Genomic DNA, 6,000 nt, shown 5'->3' with positions numbered 1-6,000 from the left:
ACCTTGACTTACATAAAGAATTTATTTTTATTTGAAAACATTATACAGGCATTACATTGCCACAGCCAGTCCATATCGGAGCATGCAGATATCAAAACAGAGGAGACTTTGTTCAGCTTCTTTGTGAACACTGTAGGACATTGTTTTTGGTTCTTACTTTCATTTATAAGTGTCAAAATTAGTGTGCTTTATTATGGCATTTAACAATTTAAATCCTACCCATGGGGTAAAATTTGTCCTTATAGCTAGCTCAAGAATACTAACATTTTTTTTAAAGAAAATACTACACACTTGTTGAAAATGTTAATGGCACAAGTTAGCAATATCTAAACTATACATTGAAACGTGTTCATTTGACACAGTGGTGCAAAATGGCAGTTGCTTGGTCTGGTCATGATTGGTGATTGTGTTTAATAGTCCATAGGTCAAAGAAAGACAAGTGGTCCTTTACAGTTAGATTTTCATCAAGTAGCTGAAACATCTTGCTCATATCCACTAGATCAAACAGGATACCTAAACACAACTTTATACCAGGATTGACCTACACACTACTGATGAAGTCCTTTTTCAAGCTGGTGAAGTGGCTACCTGCCAGATAAAAGGATCTTTGCTGGTGTCCACTGCAGCTTCTGGAATGGCAAGAAACAATCTACTAGAAAAGAACCGTTCCCTGCTGAGCCTTTTTTTTTTTTTTAAAAATACATTATATTTAAATTTACACTACTGATCCTTTGCAGGTTTACATAGTGAGGCAATTTAAAACTTTAATTGAAGGCAGTAAAATTTGACAACCCTCAGTTTCACTGTTCCAGTATTGGATAGTGTTGGGGAGATCCTGTAGTTCAGTAGCAGAACACATGATCCACATGCTGAAGGTCCCAGGTTGATTCCCCTGTCTCTCCAAAGATAAGAATGATCGGCAGCATTGAGAAAAGACCCCTGCTTGAGACCTTGGACTTGGTGGACTGATGGCCTGGCTTAGTATAAGGCAGCTTCACATGTTCTATGATATGTGCACTAATGTATGTTTTGAGTAAATTAGCAGTATGTTTCTGAGCATTCCAGTTCTTCTCACCCATATCATGGAGTGATTAAAAATATTGCAGAAAAATGACTCCAGATGGCAACTTTCTAGCCAGCTATAAATTGCAACCCCCTGTTTTGGTAACAACTCTCATCAGTGAACTGACTGATAGATGCCTTCCTTCCATTTTGTTTCTGTTGAGACGTACAAACATCTACAAATTAGTGTCATAAAAACAAGCTTAAAAAAACTACAAAAACATTTGGCTTACAAAATAAATACTAAAATAAAATTTTCAAGAACAATGATGCAAAATAAATGTTTAAGCAGGAAATACGTTGTTAAGGTCAAACATGGGACAAAAGACTCAAGAGAAAGGTATTTAATTGGCATAAAAGGTAGCAAAAAAGATTAGGAGATGACAATGCCCACTTCTGATTGAAACTTGAGAACAATTGAGGCCCCAGTTCTGAACATACATGCATGTAAGCCCTATTCTTAGATGCACTTCAGTGTGTGTAGAATATACGTCTATATTTGGAAAGACAGAATAGCAATTTGAACAGAGGAGTCCAATAAAAGTTTAAAAATAAACTGAGACCTAAATTCAGGATAGATTAAAGCAGAATCTGAGCCTTGTTAAGGCTCCCAGGAAAGGATCAAACTTGACATATTGAAAGATCCATGAACAGATCTTAACAATTTAATTTTTTTTAAAATACAAGCCATAGAAATTCCTAGTCTAGATGGGATACACATTGTGAGAGGGAAGGGAGTTTAACTCTTTCCCTTATACCCGTTTCCTGACCTCAAACAGTCTCTCAGAGCTATTTTCCCTTCTGGGGTGGGGGTGGGGATACAGGTTGCCTATAGGTTTCTAACAGGTCAACAGCAGTTCAAGTGGTGGGTGGGGTGGCAGTTCTGATTAAGGAAAACGGTGTGTGGGAAAGCTTTAATTCCTGTGCTGTAGCCCAATTCAAATTTGGATCCTGAGGCTACTAGTTAGCAGTAGAAAACGAACTGGAAGTTCACTCTAGACCTTCCAATATCTTGTCTTGTTAGACCCAAAGACATTACTACCAAATGCAGAAACAATTGTGTAACATCACAGTCCTAGGCTGGACTAAGCACATCATCTGAAAGCTAGTTTGGTTTTTTAATTATTGGGATGCCAGTCTCACAGAATAATTTAAAGTTTGAATTTGGACAGCCTTCTGTACACAAGTGAATTTACCCTTCATTAATACCGATTCCTGTTTTTTCTTCAGCAGAAGGGAATATATGTCAGGAATTTGTTACAAGACAGTTGCTGATTTAACATTGGTCCCCATTCTCATACAGTTTTCTGTGTATGAAAAGCTTACCAGTTGAGCAAAAGAAAAACAACTGTAGCACTGTGGTCTACTGGCAGACCAAATTTACCAGTTCCTGTGTTAATCTATGTAGGTCATTCTTTAATTGTGATGGTGGCACATAGTTTTTCTGGACACAATGCTAGGTGCACACAAAGCCCTGTTGTGCACAAACATATCTGGATCCATAGGACAAAGCCAGGTTATGGGGTTGAAATGCAGGCTATTTCTTTCTCATCATAGCACTTTTTCTTCTCATAGCAGTAATGCTTTTAGCAGTCCTTCCCTATTCCAAAAGAAAATGCCAATATATTCCACAATGAAGACCAATAGTTTTCAGAAGAATGCATTTCATCCAATGTACTTTAAAATGAAGCAGTTTATGTTGCAAACCTTGTGTATGTACTACTAAAGAAGGGTTTAATAATAATTTTTGACACTCCCAAGTTGCTATCCAGTTGCTTAACCCCCATCCCTTTGAGGTAGGTAATACCGTGGTCTCCCACAGTCAGCTCTGTATTTATTATGAAGTTATTTGACTCTTGCATTGTAAGGGAACCTTCCTATCACTGAGGCACAGCTGCCTTTCAACAACGTTTTCTAGAGACATCAATGGCTCTCTTTGTTTTGGGGTGAACTTCTATACCCACACGGAACTCACAATATGCCAATCACATTTGCAGCATCTTTGGCCTGAAGGGAAAAGTTTGGAGATTATTCTGAATTTATCTATAGTATTTAAATATGTGTATTATAGTTCACACATTTGTGCACTGTACCTGGCTCACACAGTTAGAGATACAACTGCCCATACAAATGTATTGATTTAAACAGGTATTTGAAGCTATACCTGTTATAGATAAAACACAATACCCCAATTCACCTTAGAATAACATTGCCCATGCTGTGAAGTTTTCAGCCTTAAAACCAGCCAGATGACTCAGCCATAAAAGGGGGAGGGAGTATGGAGTTGGATCAGTGGAAGACCCAGCAGTTGGTGCCAACCAGTCTTAGATGATGTCAGAAGAAGCCAGATCAATGTATTTTCATATCCTGGGTACTGCACACACATGCAGGACTCAAGATGGTGGGCCAGAGGGGTTTTGATGGGATGAAAAAAAAGAGAGCTAAGCCTAGGAAACAGATTAGCCTACCACATCTGATGCAACTGGAAAACAGAGGGTTAAATGCAGCCTACTGCGTGTGTATGTGAGAGAGAGAGAGAGCTGGAAGACTTTACCAGTATGCATATATACTCATCTGCTCTACCCAAATGGGGAGAGAGATACTAATGTCAAGTAACTCTGTTCTAAATTGAGATTAGGAAACTATCCCAGTGTTCTTAGAGACTACAACCCAACTTGGTAGCCTATGTAACTGGACTCAAGGTGCATTGATCTCTCAGTAGTGAATAAAGCTTGTGTCCGATTAATAAATTAAGATGTCATTAGTCTTAATACGTTACCGGTTTCTCCTGGCTTGGTGTTCCACTGTTGTTAAATAGGTATTTAAGGAAAATAGATGGGGGTGGTGGCAGTGGGATCCAGATAGCATCCAGTGCTTTTAAGAGGAAGGTTGGGTTTCCTTTGCAAACCCTACAGATTCTCTGGACAAGCTTGGCTGTCTTGGTTGCTGAGGGTATATGAGGGGCTGAGAGGGAATTATTACTAAGCCACCCTCATAGCTTCAGCAACACTGGCACTGGTGGTAGCCATGTCATCTACTCCAGAAAGATGACTTTGGGGTTCCTACATGCCAGGCAGTATAGCTAGCAACAATTATCACACTGCTGAAAAAGTAGGAATGGGCCCTTCAAGAAATAGCAATTCCGGTTGCAACTGTAAGCACTTGGAAACCTGCAGACTGGAAGAAGCAGAGGAAGGGGCCTTTCCTCCTTCTTTGCTCCAGCTCACAACATACTGAGGTTGCCTCATTTTAAAAATAAAACTGAAAATTTAACAGAATTTGCCTTTGTCTGCCAAAAGGTTCCACACAGGACAGAACTACACAGTGCCTATGACATGAGTTGGGTTGGCTGGATTCCCTGACCCAACTATATTCTTTTTGAAGACAAATGTGATGTGACATCAGGGCCTGATTTGGCTCAGGAGTGTGACAGGTCAAAAAAATTGGTATTCAGGTCAAAAATACAATGTGTGGATGTGGAAACCTGCAAATCTAAGCATTATTAATTTAAAGTAAGATTTAAGTCTTACCCTCAAACTAACATGTTTAAGACTGAGTTATAACACCTTCATATTTTTATGACTTTCCTGCCAACTATTTATGGAGCTTGTTTTTTAAAGCACATCATTACTATAGAAGAGATTTTTCATGGATTCTAGCAGAAAGCAAATTCAGTATGTATTTGTTCAACTGGTTTTGTTGTTTGGACAATACAATTGTGCTGCCCCCCCAACAATCCAATAGCAGCAGCAGATGAGTCCACCGTGTTGTTTGAATTAATGTTCATTATCATAATGTCAGATAATAGTGAAAATCAGACCCAATATAATCTCTAGTACTACAGTAAGAACCATGCTGCACATCATAGTTACAAAGCAGACTGACTTAACTGTAGCATATTTCCCACTTCATCCTAGGTTTATCATTTAGGATCACTTGTCCTGTGAATTCTGAGCCAAAAACGAGTTTTCTATCTCTGCTGGCAGCCACTGGTGACATGCAAAAAGGTGAGGAAACTTGCTTTGTAGTGGTCAAGTTTTACATGGCGGTGCTTAAGGTTATGTGCTCCAGGGTACATATGGGATGTGGTGAATATCACATGAAGGCCAGCTTTATCAGCCAGTGACATAAGAGGGTTCCGGATGGCAAATATTATGAGTAAAAAAATAAATGAATAAATACTTAGAAGAAGAGTTATCAATAGCTTAGTGTGCTTCCATCTAGATATCTGGAGTGAATGACAGGGACTTACGTAGATTACAGGCATACTGAGCTCTTAACATTTCCCGGACCATTTGAGTTGGGTTGCTATCAATTTGGGAGCTAGACAGGGCAGGTCAGCTGTTCTTGGTTGTGTTGTATACATAAAGTTTATAAAACAAGCACTTAATTCTATCTCACCTTAATTACAAGACCCACAATAAATAAAGATAGAAAATGCACTTCTGTTTAGTATAAGTTCAGTTTTTAAAAAGTGTAAGAAATCTGTGTTGTATCTGTAAGTTTAAGACACTGAAGTGGAAATGTCATTTTCCTGTCACAGAATGGAGAACCACCGTCACCAGCAAGACCATTGCAAAATTTTAAAAGGCCAAACTTCAAGTACTTCAGAATTGCAACTTTTAAAAAATGGGCTATTTTTGTTTGTTTGTTTCTAGCCTATTCCTAGAATAGAGATGAATACTGGCAGTTGTCCATCCTCTTGCTTCTCAGAACAGACCATTCCACAAAAGGTGGGCAACCAGGTAGCTAATCCAGTCAAATAAACAAACTAGCTCTTACATCTAGGTCCTGTCACTAACTGGCCCGTTCCTGTGGGGAAAAAATAACAATTTTTGGACAACAGTTAAGTATGTCAATGTGCATGAGGACCTAACTATGCAAACAGATTTTCATAAAACACTGTGTAGCTGCTAGAAAAGTATCCTACAAGAGATG

Source organism: Heteronotia binoei, chromosome 1 (genome assembly GCF_032191835.1).
Source record: "Heteronotia binoei isolate CCM8104 ecotype False Entrance Well chromosome 1, APGP_CSIRO_Hbin_v1, whole genome shotgun sequence".
NCBI lineage: Eukaryota > Metazoa > Chordata > Lepidosauria > Squamata > Gekkonidae > Heteronotia > Heteronotia binoei.
Note: the sequence above shows the minus strand (reverse complement) of the source record.